The sequence below is a fragment of the Drosophila bipectinata genome, chromosome 2R, assembly GCF_030179905.1.
Source record: "Drosophila bipectinata strain 14024-0381.07 chromosome 2R, DbipHiC1v2, whole genome shotgun sequence".
Taxonomy (NCBI): domain Eukaryota; kingdom Metazoa; phylum Arthropoda; class Insecta; order Diptera; family Drosophilidae; genus Drosophila; species Drosophila bipectinata.
In genome coordinates, this window is record NC_091737.1 from 2,999,368 (window position 1) to 3,024,121 (window position 24,754).

At 43.6% G+C, this 24,754-nt stretch overlaps 1 protein-coding gene across 1 annotated transcript in view; it reads left to right on the forward strand.

The window, feature by feature from the left end:
- DIP-lambda (Dpr-interacting protein lambda) overlaps positions 1-24,754 on the forward strand; it is a 292,234-nt gene that overhangs the window by 219,580 nt on the left and 47,900 nt on the right. The window lies entirely within an intron of this gene.

Genomic DNA, 24,754 nt, shown 5'->3' on the forward strand with positions numbered 1-24,754 from the left:
CCCAACGATTTTTAAAAAAGAAGAAAGGAAACGCCTGAAAGCGAAGCAAAAGCTCCGGAACATAGTAAAAAATAAAATGCATAGTGAGTAGAAGTATACGGCTGGAAAGGTAGAGGGGGATCGATTGTATAAATTAGGGGAGGACGCGAGAAGAGGCCAGCTAAGGATGGGAGGGAAGGCCACAAGGCTCTAAGTCAGCCGGAGCACTGGATCAATAGGGTAAGGATAAGTGTTACATATGTGTCAGTAATAGAAATCTAGAATTTGAATGTTGCGAGAGTTTCAATATTGAATAATGTCCGAGAGATCTTTGTGTTTTTTAGGATAGGATCCACGGCCCTGAATGAGCTAGCCAGAGCCGGACCCATGCCGATAGGCGGACCGTAGGACCTGAAGTTGGTCATAACAATATGGCGCCCATGTTTAAATCAACGCTATAGTCTCCACAAGAGGAACATCTACTTTTATAGTCCAGAGAACTATATAGGTGACCGCTCGAGAGGAACCCAAATAGCATGTCTCGGGACTACAAAGGTAGATGGAAGAAAGAGAATTTAAGTATTCAATTTTATTTATGACAGGGAAGATCGTGGTTAATTATTAATTCCAAATGCGACGCCAGAATTGCGCACTATTTGCGCACTAGGAATCAACAATTTAACTGTGATTATTACTGTGATAAATAGATAGAATTTATCTTGGGGACAAAATATTAAAGTATTAGTAAAGGGGGGAATCCGACCGCTGTGTTTAGAACAATAAAGAAATAAGAACACATTGCGTTGGAAGGAATGAGAAACAAGTCACGATCAAAAAAACAAAATAAGAAAAGAAAAAAAGAAAGAAAAAGAAGATACAGAGACCGGTCGGCTCAGCGCACAACAAAGATGGGCAATCCCGAGAAACTTTAGCCTGACCAAGCATCCACTCCATATGGGACCTATTCCCATGTTCAATTAGATCCCATACAGGAGCAGTACAGCATGGAAACGCAGAGGCGTCGGGAGATACAAGCCCCCATACATACGTCTCAAGAGCAGCTAGGGGTAGCTCGACGCGTGCATGAGAACAGGAAGCTATAGCAGAGCAGGGAAATGATACCTTCCTCTAGATCAGTGGTGGGCAAACTCTCATATTACATAGCACGCGAGTATAGGGTAGGAAATTCTGCCGCAGCGCTGCCGGCACACTGACAGTGTGAGCACTCTCAAATTTTTTTAAGAAGCTCTTTCAATTGCTCTCATTTTGACTTATTTGACAGCCCAAACTTAAAAATCAAAATGTTTCCACTGAGAAAAATTTTCTCAGAAATTGGGTTGGAAAAAGTTTTCTTCATGGAGAATATAGATAGGGAAGCGTAGTTTTTCATTTGTTTAGGAAATGTTGCTAGCAAAAATTTTTTTTTATTTAAAATACTTAATTTTAGTGCCCATTCCAACTTTTGAATTAACGAAAAATTAAATTTTTTCGCTCAGTGAATTCTCTGCTCTCATGGTTTTTTCTGCTACGCACACACTCAAATTTTAAACATGTGTTAGATTTCCCCCCACTGCTCTAGATCCTCCGACTCCTCAATGACGACGCAGGGAGACAGACTGGAGAGAAATAAAAGAAGCCCTGCAACGTAGATATTGTGACAATGGAAGCGATAACGATTAAATACAGGATATCGCGGAATGAAAACAACGGCAGGGATAGTCGCAGGATGAATATTTCATGGCCCTCAGTAGGCGGGTGGCATCTGTAGGACAACTGGATCATCAAGACGGCAAAACGGAATCTCCTTGAGCCGATGAGGCAGTGGGTGTATCCGATCCGGGTGTACACACTGGAACACCTGCACGACGAATGTAAGGTCCTAATTCCGGAGCAAGGAGCAGGGTATAGGCAATATATGCGCACTGGATACAAGCCCCGGGATGATCCACGTGTAGGAAGACTGGAGGAGGTGCATTCTTATTGGACAACGATTCAGCCGAAGGAGGCGCAAGGGAAAGGTCGGAGGAAACGGTCCAGCAATAACCAACGGCGCACCCCGGAAAGTGACTTGAGCTGGAACTGTCAGCAAGAGGGACACGTTTACATGGAGCAGCGACGGATCTTCTGCTACAAGTGCGGGTTGGCCAACACCGTAACGCCAAAATGTCCGAACTGCAGGCAGGGAAACGCCAACAGGAACGTTGGGGTAGTGGGCAACCAACTCTCAGCGAAGGAGCCCGAGGTCCAGAGGAGGCAGTGAGCCGGGTTAATATAGCTAAAAGAGAATCCGTACCTGACAATTAAGATGGAGAAAGCGAAACAGAAGGTTATACAGTGCTTGGAGGAGAGTGTGCGACGATACAAAGAGGCGAGAGAGAGAATCTTCCGGCAGAACCAACTGGCTGGGATGACGATGGTCACGAGAAGGGTCAAAAAGATCCGAGAGCGGTTTAGAAGAAGAAAAAAGGAACGCCAGGGAGTAAGCAGCTCGGTAATGACAATGACGCGAGGGGCAACCAGAATTGACCCCCGACCCTACGCTATGGTCAAGGTGGCAGGAATGGAGATGAAAGGTCTGTTGGATTCTGGAGCTTTGGTCAGTTTGGACGGAAGAGGCTGCAGAGAATGGGTGGAGCGTCTGGAATTTCCATGGAAGCCGTGGCATGCAAAGGTCCGGACAGCGAACGGAGCACCGCAGCAAATCTTGGGCAAGGTAGTGGTTAAGGTGGAGTATAAAAATAAAAGAAGGGAAATCCTGTTCTACCTATGTCCATCTTTGGAGCAAGAATCATACCTGGAAGTGAATTTCTGGCAGGAGTTTGAGATCGCCACAGAATTGTTTGGAGTAGACGAAGTGGAAATTGCCCAGGAGGAAACGAGCAGGACAGCGGCGAGCAAGATAACAATGAACAGCATGAATTGAGTGACGTGGAGAGGAAGCACCTGGAGAGAGTCCAAAAATCCTTTCTGAATTTCGAGGGAAGTGGATTAGGAAGGACCGCGGTCATGAAGCACACCATCGAGCTGATGGAAGGGGCAACGCCTATCAAGGATCGATACTATCCCGTATCTCCAGCAGTTTAGACGCTGATATATTAGGAATTCGATGAGATGCTACGACTCGGAGTTATAGAAGAGAGTGAGTCCGGAAGCCAGGAAAGAATCGCCTCTGCCTAGATGCCCGAAAGCTGAATAAAATTACAATAAAGAACGCATATTCGCAGCAAAACATTGAGAGGATCTTAAGTCGTATTGTGACAACAAGTAACATCTCAAGTAAAGCACGCGTTTCTGGCGAGTTGGATGACGCCAGCAAAAGATATACGGCTCTCACGGTACCAGGAAGTCCGTTGTATCATTTCGTGGTTATGCCATTCGGTTTAACGAATGCAGCCCAGAGGCTGTGTCGGCTCATGGATAAAGATATACTGCAGGGGCTCAGTGAAAGCGTCTTTGTGTACCTGGACGACCTGTTGGTGGTATCGGAAAACTTTAAGGACCACATGAGGATGCTGGAGGAGGTATCCAGAAGCCTGAAGCCAGCAGGACTGACAATTGGCCTGAAGAAGTCACACTTTTGCTTCAAGGAGCTGCACTATTTGGGCTATGTGATTGGCGGAGGAGTGGTGAGGACCGATCCATAGAAAGTGGAAGCGATCAACTGGGTGACGGTGCCCAAGAAAGCCAAGAAGGTTCGGCGATTTCTTGGGATGGCAGGGTGGTACCGAAGATTCATACGGAACTTCGCAGAGCTGGCGGTACCACTGACGGATACTCTGAGAAAGGGAAAATTTGTTATGACGGAGAAGGCAGAAAGGTCGGTAAAGATGCGGAAAGGACTACAGCGCCAGTCTTAAGGCATCCTTATTTTTAAAGTATGTTTTATGTATAGTGCGATGCTTTGGATACAGGGGTAGGAGCAATGCTCTTTCAGAAAGCGGAAGAAGGGCGAGCTCTCATATCCTTCTTTTCCCAGAAGCTAAGCCCAGCGCAGCGCAACTACAGCGTATCGCAGAATGAGTGTTTGGCAGCTGTATTAGCAGTTGAACGTTTACGGCCGTATATCGAACTAATGCAGTGGTGGGCAAACTCTCATTTTACATAGCACGCGAGTATACGGTAGGAAATTCTGCCGCAGCGCTGCCGGCACACTGACAGTGTGAGCACTCTCAAATTTTTTTTAGAAGCTCTCTCATTTGCTTTCATTTTGATTCATTTGACAGCCCAAACTAAAAATCAAAATTTTTCCACTTAGAAAAATTTTCTCAGAAATTGGGTTGGAAAAAGTTTTCTTCATGGAGAATATAAATAGAGAAGCGTAGTTTTTCATTTGTTTAAGAAATGTTGCTAGCAAAGCTGTTTTTAAAATAAAATACTCAATTTTAGTGCCCATTCAAACTTTTGAATTAACGAAAAATTAAATAAAAAAAAACGGTTTTTTCGCTCAGTGAATTCTCTGCTCTCATTGTTTTTCTCTGCTACGCACACACTCAAATTTTAAACATGTGTTAGTTTTGCCCACCACTGAGCTAATGCCATGTAAGCTGCTTACTGATCATTCGAGCCTGCAATGGATCATGTCCATGAAGAACCTGGCCGGTAGGTTGGTTAGGTGGTTCAAGCTACAACCGTACTAGATGGAAATCGAGCACTGCAAAGAGACCGAGAATGTGAAGAGTGGAGCCTGAAGAAGAGTGGAGGCGCGGATTCCTAACAACCGAATTTGAATCACCAGAATACGTGGAGTTGAGGCAGGTTCTCGAAATGGAGAAAGAGAGGTTCCCGGATATCAAGGTTGGGGACGGCTACGTGTTCAAGCGAACGGAGTGTAGAACCGCAGCGGAGATGGAGGAGAACTCATTGTGAGTACCGGTCCGGTACCGGAAATTGTGAGTACCGGCCTCGCTGAGTGTGGCCATGATAGTTCAGGCGCATTCCCCACCTTATATGGCCCACGGAGGAATGGGTAAAACTTTCCATCGTTTGAGGCAGCGTTTTTACTGGCCGGGAATGGTAGCTCAGGTCCGGGCTTTTGTAAGGGACTGTCGAACGTATAAGGAGACGAAGCTTACAAATAGTGGCCAGGCATAGGAGCGGAGACAATAACCTATAGGCCATTCCAGAAACTCTATATAGACTTCCTAGGGAAGTATCCGAGGTCGCGTGAAAGGCACGCCTGTATATTTGTTGTGGTAGACCACTTTTCGAAGTGGGCGAAAATCTTTCAATGATTTGAAGCTTGACATTTCACTAAATAACTAGTGTTTTGATTGGCATCCCTGTATACTTTTAAAGGATGGCTAGATGAAAAGAGAGAGATGAGTGAAGAGATGAGTACCTATTTTAGTGACTACAGCCGTTCTTTTTTTTTGAATTCGGTAATCTTACGCCTTATCCATGTTTGACGCCCTATCCAAAAAGTTATTTGGTTAAATTATTTCTTATATCTCAACTGGACTTTCGGACATGTCCTCAACTGGACATGGAGCCCCAAATTTCGTTACCGCTAACTCGCCAAAAACTTTCTATGAATGGCTCGTGCCAACAATACAGAGGCGCCATCAACGAATTTCAAGAATAGGTCTCCGACATCAGAGGTGTGATCTCAACCCTAAGTTAATCCTGACGATCGGAAATGCAGCAAGTAGTCGTGCCGAGTAGTCGTATAAAATAGTCAATAGACAAAAAAAAAACACAAAAAAATCGACACAAAAATCATTGGTGGGTGGGGCTTCTAACTGGCTCTCATAAATTTGCTTCGCAGGGAGAATTCCAAGCAATTTTCCTGACAAAATTTGAAGGCAATGAGACGCCAGCAGCAACAGTGTTCAATTTATATTTTGCTCTGAATTGAAGCCGATTGGTGACAACGCACCTCACAAAATAAAATCAATAACACGCTTATAGAACTCCTTCGAATCCTAAGTAAAATGAATCAGGCAGCGGTGAATATAAGTCGTATAATATTCAGCGTTTTGCACGGTTAAATTAGACCGAGCCACTAACTATCTCAAGTAACAGCCTGTTTTTTAATGTCTATTTAAGTTTACAAATAAATAATGTCTATGTTCAAGCATTGAACACTATTGTATGTACAAATTCTTAAGTTAGAGTTTCAAGGGATCGGACACATGAAATACGAGTCAAACAGCATGGTCTAAAACCGATCCCCTGCAGCCTAACACAAACACATACATAAGTGGTGCGCTTATCGCACTTGAGAAAGGGTCGCATAGCAGGTCAGCGTAAATAAATTTAAATTTTAATGTATCTTTCTTATAAGAAAATGTTACAAAATAAAATCAGTTTCCAAAAGGAACTCATTATAATGAGAATAAAAATATAAATCACAGTTAAAAATTATATCACAGCTTCACAGTTATCAAGGGTTGTCCACGTTCCCGACTAATTGTGGAAAATCGGTATTCTTTAACAGAGGCGAGCCAATACTAATGTGAATACTACAAAAATCACACGCTAAATCCTCCATAAGGATATAAAGTTACCCAAAAAAGGGGGTCAGTTTACTCGTAAAAGGGGCAAGTAAAAGGTGGAGAAAGCTTAGCCGACTCACTACTCCTTCCTTGCATATCCATGTAAAAAGTTTATGTGGCATTGGCAATGCCTCCATGTCTGCGCAACTGCGCCGCGAATCCCAAAAGCGGTGCAACCGATAAAAAATATTGTACGCCCGATTGTTGAATCTCCTCTGCAAATAATACCACCTACATCCTCCCCAGACCCGTAAAAAGAGACGGAATGGATGGGAGGGGGAAGCTAATACAAAAACATTCCAAACAAGGAAAAAAAAAATACAATAAAAAATTATATACAAATTATCAAATTTGTGCGTGTCCGAGGCTTTACATCGGGAAAAATAAGTTTAAAAAAAATAATTTAAAAAAAAATCGATAAAAAGGGTAATAATTATCAATTAAATTTTATAAAAAAAATTCAAATAAAAAAAAAGCCCCCAGTTAAACAAAAATTTAACAAAATATTAATTTTTTAAAGTAAGTTTAAAATGAAAAGAGAAATATATACTAAGGCACTTTTGTGCCCCTTGCAGGATGTTCAAAAAATAGGTTTAACGTGACAAATAAAAACTTTAAAAATTTTAAAACGTTTAAAATATTAAAATTAAAATTAAATAATTCCTTCACAAAATATTAAAAGAAAAAAATGTATAAGCAAAATACAAGAATAAAAATAAACATATATACAGTCCACTAAAACTTTTAATCGAAGGAAAGATTAAAGTAACCTCAATTAATTCAAATCAAAAACACATCAAATGTACACCTTTTTTTGTGGCCCTTGTACATAAAAATTCTTAAGTTAGAGTTACAAGGGATAGGACCCAAGAAATACGAGTCCCCGGTCAATGATTCTTTAGAGCATGGTCTAAAACCGATCCCCTGCAGCCTAACACAAACACATACATAAGTAGTAAGTAACACATACACACATACATAAGTAAAGGGTCGTATAGCAGGTCAGCGTGCAGTGCGTTGATCAGTAGGTTTAAATAGATTTAAGATTTTAATGTATCTTTCTTATAAGATAATTTTACAAAATTAAATCAGTTTCCAAAAGGAACTCATTGGAGTAAGACACTTTATTTGGGGCTCCTCTTAACAGTCTATACATTTTTTCTTCACTTATTTATATCTTCACTTGTTAGTAGATCGCACCAATCAATTTCCAAAAATTTCAAAAAAACGAAGTTTGAAAAGAAAACTCCATAGAAAACTCTTCGAGTTCTGAGTGAAGACATTTTTTATTGAAACCCTAAGAGTGGAATGATATGGATCCTTAGTGTTTAAGAGGGACAATGCGAAACACAAGTCCAGCAGCCAACCTAAAGAAATTCTTACATAGTTTATTTGACATGTCGAATATGCCCGCGGTGAAATTGTAGTGTGTAAAAATGATTAACATTAGAACATTTAAGTTGTGGGATATTAAAGTTACCCCTAGATACCAAATGGTCACCATCGGACATAAGATTAAAAACGGATTGAATAGTGGATAAATGATACCAGTATGTGGGGGAGGTATTTATAAACAGGTAACAGCTAATTTTAGGGAGTTTACTACGTAGCCCCCTAAATTTTGATAGGGAAGTGTTAGTGACGAGATTAGTTTTTTGGGGTTGTGGAAAAAGAGGAGAGGGAAGATTAGGAAGTGGTTTTATCATGTGGAAGTTTTACTCCAACTGGTTTAACAATTTTTTTTCTTCACGATGCTACGCTAATGTTTATGTACAAAAATGTTTTCTGGCCAAAAATTGGGAAAAATCGCGTAGGAAAAATCGGAAAATTGCTCATTATACGACGAATTATTCTCAGTTCCAGCCCTTGGATGGGTAAGCAGGCTGAAGCGGAGCACTAATAGCGGACTTCTTACGCTTTGGTGACTCATTTAGCAGCTGAGCTCGCAGAGTTGGTCTTTGATTTTGCGTAAGCCAGTGATCAACTCCTTAAATCCGTTCTGTCTCATGAACGACCTTTTTTCGTTTCGATAGCACGAAATTTATCGCAACAATAATGGAGGCCAGACCTACGAGAAATGGCATCCAAAACCGAACCTATATTAAAATCCATGTAAAAATATCAAAAACAAATGTACTTTGATCTACTGTATCAAATAAGGACAAAATTGGAGCTTTAAATAAAAGCTGGGGTCGGGAAAAAACGGAAGAATCAGAGCAGAGAAAATGTATTAATTTGCTTCCATATATACCACAGCACACGCGAAGCGATACGTTTTTTTTTTTTTAATTGAGTGAAAAGATTCTTTTACTTCTTCAATGATTCTTCATGACCGTTCGTGAAGGAAGAAGTAAGATATCTGACCGAAGATAAATGATAAAAAGCTAAAACATGCAACATTAGACAAAACGCATTCACTATAAACAGACGTAAAATAACACAGCCTGATATCGTATATGTCGGGTCAAGCAGCAAGCAACTAATTTATACACAACAATTAACTAGTAACTGATGTTTTGCTGGTCGCAAGCTGACTCTCTTTCGGCCGCTCGGCTTTGCTACTTCGGCGTTTATAGTTAGCGAGCATCCGCTTAGCCTATTCTGGAAGGTTGGCGCCACTCTCGTTCATCTCCTTACTGCGCTCGCATCCTAAATTTGATTTCCCATATTTTCCATAAATCCTCATAAATCCTAATTTCAAATGCGGCCTGAATAAAGTTATAACGTTGAACATAATTAAATTCTGATTTTTTATTTACGGCATTGAAAACGCTCAATGAACATTGGTGACCCCGACGTGATCGTTAATATATTTATATACACATAAACATATTACTAAAACAAAAACAAAACAATTTTGTAAACAGTGTTATGTGAAAAATTATCATACGTGGCTAATAAGTTTATTTACAATAATAAACAAATTATAATATATTATTATATTAAACATACATACAGGCATAAACATAAACGTTAGTTCACAAGCACACATACATATTTACGATCGACAACGCAAGTGAATTCGCCCGCGCATAGACTTCATACAAACATACGATCCACAACGCAAGTGCATTCGCTCGCACATAGCTTCATATATATATACATTACACAATTCCGCTACGGTTCTGAGCGCACCCGAAATAAATTTTATTTCCTCGCGGCGAACAACAGATCGTGTTCGCCGCGAGCAAATAAAATTTATTTCGGGTTGTTCGGAATTCAATATAATAAATATTGAACTCCAGCGGTGCCGTCATAGGAGCACCCACTCCAACCCGGAGTGCTATTTTAAAGTGCAAGGCCTTACACGTGCGACATGGTCAGATAGCCACCATGTTCAGCGACTTCAAGGCCATCCACGGGGAGCTTGAGCATTTGGACATTTTGCAGATCAGCAGTGACCTTCGATGGACTGTTTCGGAGCTCGTAGCGACGATGCAGGCGGAAATTGAGCACGAGACGACCCTTCGCTCATCTCGAATTGCTGCCCACTCCACCCTTACCAACAGAATGTCCACCATGCAGGCTGACCCAGGGTTAGGTCAAAGTTTTCAAGTGCTGCCTCCTTTGCCGCTCCCTACGTTCAGCGGTGGATACTCGGAATGGGTTGAATTTTACTCGATCTTCTCTACCATCGTCGGCAGCAATCCTCGTATTAGTAAGGTGGAAAAGTTGCAAAGGTTGCGATCTTGCCTTCGGGAGTCCGCTTTCGAAGCAGTTCGTTCCTTGGAAGTCTCCGACGAGATCTATGATGTTGCGCTGAATTTATTGGAGAAACGATTTATTAACCGTCGCTTAATATTTCAGGCACACGTGAACGAGATTCTGGGCCTCAGTCTGTTGGAAAGTGGCTCAATAGCAGCTCTTCGAGGTCTTTCGGACAAATTCAATGCCCATATGCGAGCCTTTCAGAATTTGGGTATTTCAGTTCAGATCGCCAGCTGCATCATCGTCCAAGTGCTGCTTCAAAGGTTGGACCCAGCTACCCAGGCCAAGTGGGAGGAGAGTCAAAACTCCTCAGGTTCAGACGCCATCCCTACTTAGGAGTCGATGGCCGAATTTTTGGAGCAGCGGTGTGGCTTCATACGCCCCGGGCGCTCATGTGGGAAGGCGTCGAGGTGCAAATAATAGTAGATCATCCTTTATTGTTACTAATTCGCTTCCTGCTACCTGTGCGCTATGCGGGGGATGGTCCCATATAATGTCTGCATGCCCCCGATTTCTACAAACGGGTCTGCAAACGGGTCATCACATGCGTGAGGGCCTCGCTGCTAATTGTCGCAGTTGTGGAAGGAGGCATCACAGCCTGCTGCATTTCCTGGAGCCGCCGGCATCTAGCGGCCAGCCGTTGGTTGGTCCTCCCACGTCAGCCATAGCCGAGGTCGCCGAGCCTGTAGCCTCTTCGCCGTCCACTGCTAATGCACTAGTTGCTCAAGGTCATAGCGGCGATATATCGTTGCTTGCTACAGCGAACATTTTTGTTCGTAGTCGCGCTGGATCCCTTGTTCCATGCCGAGCTCTGTTGGATTCTGGATCTCAGGTGCACGTGATCACTTCCCGGCTGGCAAGTCAGCTGCAGTTCCGGAGGTACAAATCATTCATGGCGGTGTCTGGTATTAGAGATACCGGCTTTGCGACAGATGGATTCTCTGTTGATGTTCTCCTACGTTCCCACTGTTCCGAGTACTCGGACCTGGTTAACGCCGTCATCGCCGCCAATATCACGGACCTGCAGCCTAGCTTCAGTTTGGATGTCTCCAGTTGGAATATTCCTGGCAATCTTTCTTTCGCTGATCCTGAATTTTTCCGCCCACAGCGCATCGACCTTCTTATCGGAGCCAGTCTGTTTTATGAGCTGTTGTGTGTTGGGCAAATTAAGCTCTCAACCGGCCTGCCATTGCTGCAGAAAACTCGACTTGGATGGGTCGTGTGTGGAGGCGGTTCACATGTCCAGAGAAGAGCACTCGTTTCCACTACCCACAAGGATGTTCCGGAGAGCGCAACAATGCTGGATGATCAGCTGGATTCTCTGCTCTGCCGGTATTGGGAAATCGATGACTGCCCCGAGCCTATTGTGAAGCGGACGAAGGAAGAGCTAGATTGCGATACGCATTTCGTGCAACATGTTGCTCGGCTGGATTCCGGCGCTTACGCTGTGAAGCTTCCGTTAAAATGCGGTTCTGAGGTACTGGGAGAGTCGTACCCCCAAGCCGTTCGACGATTTCTTTCCCTCGAAAGGAAGCTCTGTCGCCGTCCTCAATTAAAGGAGCAATATGCGGCATTCATAAAAGAGTATTTGGAGTTGGGTCATATGTCTCCAGTCCCTGCTGATGCGAACGTCACTGGTCAATACTTTCTTCCACACCATTGTGTTTTAAAGGAGGACAGTTCAATAACCAAGCTCAGGGTTGTCTTTGATGGATCTGCTGTCACAACTTCTGGATATTCATTGAATGACGTGTTGACTGGGCCAGACTCAGTTATTCAGCCAAAGATAGTGCATATTCTGTTAAGGTTCCGATGCCATCGGGTGGCCATTACTGGAGATATTTGTAAAATGTATCGTTGCGTCAGGGTTTTTCCTGAGGACAGCTATCTGCAGTGTATTCTTTGGAGGGATTCCACCCAGGATGAGTTACAGGTTTTTAAGCTTGAAACGGTCACCTATGGAACGAAGCCTGCCTCATTTTTAGCAGTTCGGACAATGCATCAATTGGCAGATGATGAGCAAATAATGTTTCCAAAGGGGGCCGAAATTCTGTGTCGCGACTTTTATGTGGATGATCTGCTTTCCGGAGGCGACTCTATAGATGAAGCTATTAGCATAATGCAGCAAACATCCGCGATCCTTGCCAAAGGCACTTTCGGTTAAGAAAGTGGTGCTCCAATGTTGCTGACGTGCTGGATAAGGTGCCTGAAGAAGATCGGGAGTCTTTCCTAAAGTTTGATGATGGCAGTAACTTCACAAAGACACTGGGTCTTGCTTGGGATCCTGCAACTGACCGCTTGCTATTTTCTTTTAATGGGATTCAGTCAATCTCAAAGCCCAATAGGCGCATTGTGCTTTCTTCAGTCGCTCGGCTTTATGACCCCTTAGGCCTTGTTGGTCCTGTAAATTCAAAGGCAAAGATCTTTTTCCAGAAACTGTGCCGTGAGAAGTTGTCCTGGGATGAAAGTCTTCCTCAAGCCCTTCACTGCGACTGGAATATGATTTGTAGCAGCTTTGTTAATACGCAGCGCGCCGAATTTCCTAGATAGGTGCTAACATCGAAATCCGAGGTGGAGGTCCATGAATTCTGTGACGCCAGCATTAAGGCGTATGGGGCATGCGTTTATGTCGTGTCCAATGGCGCAGGATCTGCAAGCTATTTACTCTGTTTGAAGTCCCGAGTTGCGCCGTTAAAGACTGTTACGGTGCCGAAGCTGAAGTTATCGGGAGCCGAGTTGTTGGCTCGACTTATGTCGGAAGTAGAGCAGTTGAAGGTCTACGTTGGAAAGTATTTTTGCTGGTGCGATTCTGCTGTGGCTCTGTCTTGGATTCGAGAAGAACCCTCTCGGTTTAATGTTTTCGTCGCCAATCGAGTTTCGACCATTCAGAAGCTAACTAGAGAAATGGAGTGGCGGCATGTTTCCACTTCTTTGAACCCAGCAGATATCCTGTCGCGTGGTGCTCTTCCCAATGAATTGGTTGGGAATAAGCTGTGGGGTCACGGTCGTTCGTTTCTCATTGGATTCCAAGAGGCGTGGCCAACCGCGGTCCCATCTGAGAGATCAACCCTGGAGTTACGTGCAAGGGTCCTGCTCATTCAGTCTCCGTACGTGGATATAACAGCGGTTTCTAAGTACGCTAATTCGTTTCCAGAACTGCAGAGGGTATTTGCTTACGTATAAAAGTTTTCTCAACGAATTCACCACAACGGTGTTACGGCTAGCGATATAAAATCTGGAACACAGCTGTTATTGCGGCTAGTGCAGCTGTTGGCAATTATTCGGTCCCAATATTGGCCAATTGGGGTGAGAAAAACCGTGACGAAGGCAATACACAAATTCATCCGATGCTTCCGGACTAAGCCTCGGTTGTTGGAGCACATTATGGCTGAGTCAAGAGCAAAGAGTCAGCGACTCCCAGGTCTTTGGAGTCACTGGTGTGGATTTTTGTGGGCCTTTTTTTTATAAGCCGGAAGGGCGAAATAAGACTCCAGTAAAATGTTACGTCAGCCTGGAGCTTGTAAGGGATCTGTCTTCAATGTCTTTTTTACAGGCTTTGAAGCGGTTTATATGCACCCGCCGATGTCCTCAACACATTTGGTCTGACAACACAACCAACTTTGTGGGAGCCAAAAACGAGCTAAAAGAGCTGCTCCGACTATATCTAAGCGATGAGCATCAACGGGTACTGCTGGAGCTTTGCTCTATGGAGTCGATCGATTGGAATTTTATTCCTCCTCGATCTTCGCATTTCGGTGGTTTATGGGAAGCGGCTGCTAAAACCGCCAATCACCATTTTTACCGAGCTGTTGGATCTGCAATTCTTGGATTCGAGGAGCTGCGAACGCTGCTGTGCCATATAAGGGCTGTCATAAACTCACGACCTTTATTGTCTCTATCAGAGAATCCTGCAGATCTTTATGTTCTAACCCCGGCTCATTTTTTATCTGGTGGTCCGTCAGTCAGCTTTATAGAGCCCGATGTCACAAAGCTGAACTCCAACCGGTTGGACAGCTGGCAGCGCGTTTCTTTCCTGCAGAAGTCTTTCTGGTCCCGATGGAAGGAGGAGTACTTAAACCTTCTTCAGCAGCACTCCAAATGGCGTGCCTCCGGTCCTGCCTTGGCCCTGAACGATGCGTTGCTAGTAAAGAACGAAAACCTACCTCCGATGAAATGACCGCTTGCGAGAATAATGGAGTTAATCCCCGGTCGGGATGGTATCTTTCGAGTGGCGGTGATAAAAACCTCATCTGGAATTACCAAGCGAGCAGTGACTAAGCTGTGCCTTTTGCCCCTTAAGGATGAACTTGGAGTAGAAGCCCCAACTGGGGGGAGAATGTCGGGTCAAGCAGCAAGCAACTAATTTATACACAACAATTAATTAGTAACTGATGTTTTGCTGGTCGCAAGCCGACTCTCTTTCGGCCGCTCGGCTTTGCTACTTCGGCGTTTATAGCTAGCGAGCATCCGCTTAGCCTATTCTGGAAGGTTGGCGCCACTCTCGTTCATCTCCTTACTGCGCTCGCATCCTAAATTGGATTTCCCATATTTTCCATAAATCCTCATAAATCCTAATTTCAAATGCGGCCTGAATAAAGTTATAACGTTGAACCTTATTAAATTCTGATTTTTTATTTACGGCATTGAAAACGCTCAATGACCAAACAGTACATGACCAAAATGACCAAAAATACATAATATCCATACTGTGTACCAATATACAGCCTGAATAGGTATACATACACATGTAAGAATTGTATTTATTGCATAGTTTTGTGTACCCATATTTGATTTTTTCATCACAAAAATGGATATCGGATCTTTTGGGCGTGGTTTGCGGCTTACCTCGTGAAGAGGTAAGCCGCAATCCTTTATACCTTATACTCGTAAAGTACAAGGGTGCGAATGTATGTAACGTAGAGAAGGAATTATCTTCGATATATACTCTAAAAAAAAGTATATATATTATTGATCAGCATCAACAGCAGAGTCGCCTGCTAAACCAAAACTAATGCATTGTTTAAAAAAAATAAGTGCCAAGCAATGAGCTCATTGAGCAACGATCAAAAGAACGAGCGTCAAAGTTCAGTGAACCAAAGAAACGGCTTCTACTCTTACTTTTCAACCCGCGATACCGAAGTGGAAAAATCGGCGATTAAGAGAAACCCGGCTTCACTAACTGCTGAAACCCAAAGGGCACGGTCTTGCTCACTCCGACTCCCGCGTCATGGAGTTCGCAGTGTAAAGCCCCCCCTCCATTATCGGAAACAAATTTCGCACCAACAACTAGCAGTGCGACAATTTCTGCAATAACAGCGACAACCACTTCTACTCAAAGTACCGCGACGTCAAAGACTACAGCGAGTACAAAAACAAAAACTTCGGAAAGTGCCAAAGCAGCCACGGCCACACAAACTGGAATGGATCGCTACATCCAAATTAAGCGCAAGCTTAGCCCGCAGAGTAATCCGGCAGGCAGCAAAACAAAAATTAACCGTGTCCTGAAGATCGATAAAGAACCAGACAGATCCCCTACTAACAGATTTGCCCTACTGGCGGAGGTTGAGGAAAACGAAACCAGCCCAAGACACCACAAAAAAACCCAAGCCCCCTCCAATCTATATTAGGGAAAAAAGCTCGAGTGCCCTGGTCAACAAAATTGCGTCGTTGATCGGGAACGGTGACAACTTTCATGTTGTTTCGCTTATGGATGTTCCCATGAAACAAAGGTTCAAACTAAGACCGAAGAGCACTTCCGAATCGTGTCCAAATATCTGGACACTGTACAGAAAAACTATTACACGTACCAGCTTAAAAGCAGTAAGGGCCTAAAAGTGGTAGTAAAGGGAATAGAACCCGATGTTACCGCCGCGGAAATAAAAAGCGCCCTTAAAAAAAAGTGCTACGCCGCTTAGAATGTTATTAACATTCTAAATAAAGATAAGAAGCCACAACCCCTCTTCAAGGTCGAGCTCGAGCCAGAAACCAGGTCGCTGAAGGAGAACGAAGTTCACCCAGTCTACAACCTGCAATATCTTTTGCATCGGAAAATCACTGTTGAAGAGCCACATAAACGCAACGGTCCAGTTTAATGGACTAATTGTCAAGAGTATGGACACACAAAGTCTTACTGCACATTTCAGGCTGTCTGTGTAGTCTGCGGGGACGCCGACAAGTCCGCTTACTGCACTACAAACAAGGACAGCAACAAAGGTAACCATGCGGCAAACTATACATGATGTATGGTGTATAAGGAGTTAAAGAGACGCATGCGTCAAGCGATCGCAACGCGCAAACAAAATCCACAGAATGCGTACATTGCGTCAAAAACTACGCCAGACGTCTTCTTCGCCAAAGCTGGGAGATCCTCATTCGGTCCACTAAACACCACCAACGGCTTCTCCTATGCCGATGCTCTACGATTTGGAAAGGAAATTCCAATTCAGCCTTACTCACAAAGCGCCCAACAGGCCCCAGAACAGCCACACAGCAAAACGGAAACTATGATGCTTACCCTCCAACAAAGTATGATGGAGCTTATGTCATTCATGAAAACGACCATGCAAACGCTTGTTCAAAACCAGAACATGGTGCTACAGCTGCTCGTAGCACAACAGTCTAAATAATCTATGCAGCCGCTACGAATGTCAATGTAGAACGCCAATGGTGTCTCACGGCATAAACTAGAATTGTCACAATTCTTGACCGAAACCCATATTGACGTTATGCTACTGGTGGAAACGCACCTTACAAGCAAATACAACTTTCATATAAGAGGCTACACAATCTACCGCACAGATCATTCAGATGGGAAAGCCCACGGCGGGACTGAAGTTCTAATCAGAGAACGCATTAAACACCATTTTCACAAAAGGTTTGCAACAAACTTCTTGCAGGCCACATCGATACAAATTCAGTTAAGCAACGGAATCCTTTCAATCGCTGCCGTTTACTACCCTCCTCCTTTCTCAATCTCGGAAGGACAATTTATGGACTTCTACAATTCCCTTGGGAATCGATTTATATCCGCAGGAGTCTACAACGCCAAACATACGCACTGGGGATCATGTCTAGTGACTCCCAAAGGAAGACAATTGTACAACGCAATTATGAATGTGAAAAATAAACTGGACTACGTTTTCCCGGGAAGTCCCACATAGTGGCCAACAGACACACGAAAGCTCCCAGACCTTATTGATTTTGCAGTGACAAAAACATACCTCGCAATCAAATAAGTGCCAAAGCAGTCTCGGACTTTTCATCAGACCACTCGCCTGTGCTTCTAACGCTTCTTCAAAGCCCAGATATAACCGAACACCTCTCCAGCCTGAAGACGCAAAAACGAACTGGCTAAAATACAAAAAGTACGTGAGTGCCCACATAGAACTCGCCCCGGAATTTAACATGGAATCGGACTTCGACTACACTACGAGTGCCCTGGAAGAAGTACTCGTTGCGGTAGCTAAAAATCTCTACTCCTCACGGGAAAGAAGTAGACCGAAACGAATACTTCAAATCAAAGTCGAACGTGATTGGCAAAAGAGCAGATCACCAGCTTCAAAACAACGCCTTAAGGAAGCAACCCGATCAATCGACCAGGCTCTTCACCAGCAGGAAGAAAATGCACAGCTGAGGTACATCCAGAATCTCTCGCCAACAAGCAAAAAGTACTCCCTGTGGAGGACCCACCCAAATCTTAGCGCCCCAATTGAAACGACCACCCCGATAAGAAACTCTTCGGGATGCTGGGCTCGCAGCGACGAAGACCGAGCTGAAACATTCGCCAAAGTGTCTTCCAGCCAAACCCAGCCGCAAATTCATTCCTCCTCCCAATTCAGCCAGAGTCCTCCCCTCAGCCAGCCGCACCTTCATTCCGGCCGAACAAAATCGAAAAGTCATAAGAGGGCTAAAACCAAGAAAGGCTTCCGGTGGTGACCTATTGACCCCAAAGATGCTGATCGAACTTCCAAAATGCGCTATAGAACTCGTCTGCAAACTAATTTTGTCTGCAAACTAAAAATCTTGTAATCTCGTCGGCATTAATCTTGGCTATTTCCCAAAAAAGTGGAAGAAATCCATCATAATAATGATTCCGAAGCCTGGAAAAAAAACACACAATTCCGTCATCATACAGACCAATAAGCCATTCATCTTGTTTGTCTAAATTGTTTGAAAAATGCTTGTTAACTCGCATAGTACTCTATCTGAATGCTTGCAATATTATCACGGCACACCAATTTGGCTTCCGAAGAAACCATGGAACCATCGAACCAGTGAACAGATTAACATCCGAAATACGCTTAGCCATCGAACAGCGAGAATACTGCAGCGCTATTTTCCTCGACGTATCTCAAGCTTTCGACCGAGTTTGGCACATCCGACTCATGCACAAAATTAAAACGTATTTGCCAACATACACCCACAAGCTACTGAAATCATACCTCTACAATAGGGTATTTTCAGTGAGATGCAACGCAGCTACTTCGGGCGACTACACCATCGAAGCTGGAGTTCCACAAGGAAATGCACTCGGCCCGTGTCTAAATGTTTTATATACTGCGGATATTCCTACGAACGCACAACTAACAACGTCAAAGTTCGCCGACGATACCCCTATCCTAAGTCGCTCCAGATGCCCAACGCAGGAACAACCCAACTGGCTAATCATTTTATAATAGTGGAAAGGTGGCTGTCCGACTGGCGCATTAAAATTAACGAACAAAAGTGTAAACATAGACCGTTTACTCTTAATAGACAAACATGCCCTCCGATTTCACTAAACGGTATGCAGATCCTTCAAGCTAACGAAGTAACGTACCTTGGCGTCCACCTTGATAGACGACTTACCTTGCGTAAGCACATCGAATGCAAATATGTGCACCTAAAACTGAAAGCCAGCAGCCCCCACTAGATCATAAACTCACGATCGCCACTATGCCTGGACTACAAGTTACTACTGTACAATCAGTCCTAAAGCCAATCTGGACGTATGGCTCCCAGCTGTGGGGGAACGCGAGCAGCAGCAGCATAGACATCATACAGCGCGCACAATCAAAAATCTTGAGAACTATCACAGGGGCACCTTGGTATGTTTGCAACGAAAACATCCACCGGGATCTGGGCATCCTCGCAGTGAAAGACGAAAGACGAGTCATAAAAAAAAGAAAAACTGTCCTCGCACCAAAATTTCCTCGCTCGGGGATTGACTCGGGTTTCTAGCGTATCCCGCCTTAGACGCAACGACATCCCAACCGAGCAATCGATTTTCAGGGCCGTCTAACTCCGTATCAGTCAAAATGACTGTTAGTTAAGTTAAAAATATAAGATTTGATACACCTCTTGTTAGTCTCGCAAAGAGAAGATTCAAGAAATAAAAGCAACGTTCAAAAAAAAAAAAAAAAAAATTGTATATTTATGTAGCGCCAGAACAGGAAGAATTTATATCTTTATATTTTTAGAGGGGTTATAGATAGTCTCGGAGACTACAAGAGTTAAAATTATCCAATTCGGAACTTGGACTTCTGAGATCTAGATTAAGCCAATCAAGTTTGTGTTAAAATATTTTAATTGCCAAAATATTCCACTCCCTAATCCTTACCTACTTTTTATTTTGCTTCCCTACTGAATTGCTTCAATGGTTTTACCCCGAGCACAAAAGTATGAAACAAACATTATTTTAAAGAAAACCCATTACGCAGTACGACTTCCTGAAAGGAAAGTCAACGGTGGATGCCATCATGAGGGTAAAGAACCTGGCAGCAAGCGCCATTCAAGGCACCAGATGGAATGCGGGAGCCAAGCAATACTGGCTGGTTACCACCCTGGACGTGAAGAACGCCTTCAACACGGCGAACTGATCGCGGACTCTCCAAGCCCTGAAAGAGCTGAGGATCCCGGTATACCTGCTAATGATGGTGGAAGGAAAAAAGGAGCTGGCCAAAATGGCTCAGGACAGCCTTTCTACGGTGTCGATCAGAAATAAGGAAGTGAGAGCCACAAGTTTGACAAACTGGCAACGGCGATGGGAGGAATCATCCAAGGGACGCTGGACGTTTCGGCTCATTTCGGACGTGGGGGAGTGGACCGGAAGGAAGCATGGTCAGGTAGACTTCTACCTCACGCAGGCCCTTAGTGGCCATGGGTGCTTCCGAAGCTATCTAAAGCGCTTTGGTCACGAAAGCGATGACTGCTGCCCGTCGTGCGGCAGTGGAGTGACAGAGGACCCTCTCCACGTTCTCTTCGAATGCAGGCGATTTGTGGAGGATCGCCTAACCCTGGAGGAGATCTTGGAAGAGTCCTTTACACCCTGCAAGATGGTGCCTCAAATGCTCCAGACGCCGGGGAATTGGGAAGCCATAGCCGTATTTGTGGCCAAGACTGTGATGGAGCTGGGAGCCCTGGAGAGGGCATGTAACGGGCGGGAGGAGTGTGGCGCCAGAGTTATGCGAAGCATTGTTTCACGGCCGTACCGCACAACTTAGGTCCAAGCTCTTGCAGCCCAGTCAGGGATAAAAAATGTACAGTAGGCCTATGAAATAGCCTGTAATAGGCAAATAAATACATACTTTTTTAATATATATTCAGCCTTTTTCTATTCACCACACAACATAGTCGTTTTGTTCGTAAGCTTCCTTCTAGCACCTTCTAGAATCTTACTCGCATATGAGACCTCTTCTATTCCCTCGGTCACTGGACTGCAACAGGAGCAGCCGAAGTCGAACATGGTATTGACCATGCCCACTACACTTACAGTTCTTAATTCCTTGTAGGCTTAAGTGAGTGAACAGGTGACGGAGGTGTTTGTGGAAGTTTTAGTAGAGAATGGTGAAATAATAATAATACATACTCAAAGAGAGAACAATTGCATAAAAAAAAACATAATGACGTGCAAGAGCAAATAGGAGTTAAAAAAAGCGAAGGCACAACAAGCGTGGCGTGGTTTGAGGTTCGCAAAAGGAGGTGGCACATAAAAATGTGCAAATAAAACAAACGAAACAATCAAAATAAAGTTCTAATTGCCACGCAAGTGACTGTATATGTGTACATCAACCGCTGATAAGGCACCGGGATCACTTGTGCGAGACAATTTACAACAATTATACCAAGAAGTTGCTATGTGTGATGACCGTATATGCGACTGTATATGCGACTGTATATGGTTGCCTTGAGAGAGTGTGGTTGTAGCAGGTCTTTTTTTATACCCGGCACTCGTAAAGTAAAAGTGTTTATTGTAGTCGTGTGAATGTATGTAACATAGAGAAGAAATCGTCGCTGGCCCCATAAAGTATATATATTCTTGATCAGCATCAACAGCTGACTCAATATAGCCATGTCTGTCTGTCCGTCCGTATGAACGCGTGGATCTCAGAGAATACCGGAGATAGAGCTATAGGACTTGGCATGGAGACTCATACAAAGCCCACGCAGTTTAAGTTTATTCAAATCGGATCCAAATCAGACATCCAAATCGGATAAATTTTAGAGGAGTTACAGAATTTTTAGTCTGCTTTCTTACGGAATCCATAGAATGGCCGTAGTGGGGCTGCAGTTTTTGTTTAGCACAATCGCAAAAGTGTACAACAAAAATGTGTTGCTTAAAGGTAAGGTAAATTGTGGGTTGAAGAAATGAGTACCGGGTATAATAATGTTGGGAAAATCGAGTACAGCCGTCCTTATGTGATTTTTTTTCTGATTGCCCCATTAAGGTAAAAACCTATTTTTAATACTATTGGCCCGTAGCAATAGCATGCACGATTCACGCGTGTCTTGCTATCGCTTTCGTACAAACAACACCCCCGCACACGTTCGTTCATTTTCAAGCAACTCCAGTTGCACAACACAGCAAGTGCGAACGACGGAGTAGCGCAGCCAGCAGGGCCACAAGCAAAGAGCAAAATTCCTGCTGAGCGTGGCGTAATCATAGAAAATAAATGAAGAGGAAGGGAGAGTCAGTTAAGAAAAGCCCTATAGAGTGAACGGACGTGAAAAAAATAATTAAAACTCGCGTAGGTTATGAAATATAAAATGGCGTATGAAACGAACCCTCTTTTGCCGACCTTAGAAGTGGTATCACCATCCCTACAGGATAACTCGGAAAATAACTGGCGCATGCTATTAGAATCGCAAAATAGAGTGACAACCGAACTACTTAAGGTGGCACAATCCACGCCGCATCCTGTTACGCGCACTGTTCCCGCAATGTCACCGACATTCCACTCTGCAGCTGCTGAAGCATTCCACGCATTAGCATGGTGCGAAACGGCAAAGATGATTTTCAGTGATTATCCGCTTGTAGGTACATCCATGGTTATGACGCTCACCAAATCGCTGGTCAATAGTTCATCGCAGTGGGTATCGCAAATTTTGTTTCTTGGAATAAGCTGGTCGCAATTCCGACAGTTGTTCATGGAGCTCTACGAAGGCAACAAGACGCCAGCGGCAGTGTTTCTCAACATGCTCAAGGGACGTCCCAATGCAAACGAAGGCCTCTCAGTGTATTTTAGCCGATTCATTACATTTTTGTTGACCAAGTAGAAATCAATGAGCCATGAGGAGATCGACGTATCGCCAATCTTGGATTATGCATCACAAATCGCAAAGCGTAGCGCTTACTAAAAAAATAGAAAACGTGGTCCGAGCTCCTACAACAACCCAAGGCGCACACGTTCAGAAGAAATTTAGAAATTTTTATTTAATTATTTATTTAATTATTTCGCCAACGGATAAATCCTTACATGGCTACAAACGTAATAAGTGCCTGATTAACAAAGTTAAAGGAAACATTATCAGAGCCCCACTTAATTCAGAGCCTAGGCGTCAAAGAGTTAAAACAAGAAAGAGCCCGCTCAATCGGCTAATTTAAAAGGTAATTGGGGAACAGGTACGAAGATCCCTTTGAGGAACATTAAAATTAATGAGTCCCTGTAAAAAAGAGCAATCAATGTTATCAGCGACCACATTGTTCAAAAAAGTCAAAGCTATTAGTGTACGCCGATCCTCCAACGTGCAAACATTGAAAAGAAGGCAGAAGAAACCTTAGAAGCAGAAGAGCAAATTTAAAAAAAATTGTCTAGAGTCGCTCAATTCTGTTGGAACGAACTTTACAATCCGGATTCCAAATGATTAAGGCATATTCCAGCCTCGACCGAATAAATGCAGCGTAGACGCTGAGGCTCGAGTATGGGCTTTTGAATTGGTTCACGTGCCTCTTAACAAAGCCCAGCATAGCATACGCTTTAGGCAGAATATAGTCTAAGTGACCGAAATCTTTAAATTTGGTGTCAAATAAGACACCAAGGTCTAACACCTCCTCTTTAGCTGGCGCATGCTATTAGAATCCAAATTATAATTACTGATGGAATAACCCGTGCAGATTTCAAGAGACCGCTTACTATAACGGGTAAACATACACTTAGATAAGTTTAATTGAAGAAGATCACGGGAGCACCACGAGTAAACTCTGGATATATCCTCCTGTAACAAGTAACTGTCACTAATGCAGCTAATGTCCTTATAGATTTTAAGGTCATCCGCATACCTTAAGAATTAGGATAGACGAAAGCATGACGAGATGTCATTAATGAAAATAATAAATAGAAGAGGTCCAAGAGAGCTGCCTTGGGGAAGACCAGAGAGGGTGACAAATGGACTCCAATAGAAACTGGCAGGGTCGGTCAGCCAGAAAAGACTCGAACCAACTTAATAGGCAGGAATAAATACCTAATTTATATAATTTGGCTAGAAGGGCAGCATGACACACTTTGTCGAAGGCTTTGGAGAAGTCAGTGTAAATGGCACAAAAACCTGAAATCGGTTTTCAAAAGCTTCAAAGCAGTGCTTAGGGAGGACCGCTAAATTAGTTGTAGTGGACCTACCAGGCAAAAAACCATGCTGGTTGGGGGATATAAAATTACGAGTCAGAAAAGTCAACTTTTTAGTTACTATCCGCTCCAGTATCTTAGCGACGTTGCAAATTTTGGCAATAGGTCGATAGTTGTTAACATCAGACCTACTGCCACCTTTGTGAATAGGCGTTACAGAAGTAATCTTCCACCGATAGGCGAATCTACCAGAGAAGAGCGACAAGGAGAACAGCAGTTGAAGGGGTGTAGAAAGGGAAGCGATACTCCTCTTAAGAAAGAATGGGGAGATACCATCCAAGTCAGGTGTGAGCGACTGGTTAAAATATCCTGTGGCTTCAACTAGGTCACAGTCCAATACGTCCAGGTTACTCACATTGAGAAAAGGCGAAGAGTTTCATTATCACTCCAAGGAATCTTCGGCTCCAAATTAGAGGTAAAGTATTTTGCAAAAACGCCCTGATCCGAGTCGGCTGCTAAATTACCATAACATATGGATGAAGGTATTTCCGATTTTGATTTTTTGCTGTTAACAAACCGCCAAAAAGCTTTAGAATTGGATCGAAGGCTAGCTTCGACATCGGATATATACTAATTGTAGAGGAACTTATAAAGTAAATCAAATTCCCGCTTAAATTTCCGGTAAAACTCTCGAGACTCCCCTGTCATTATAAATCATTTGTAATGCTTATCCCTTCTATTCTTTAAGTTTTT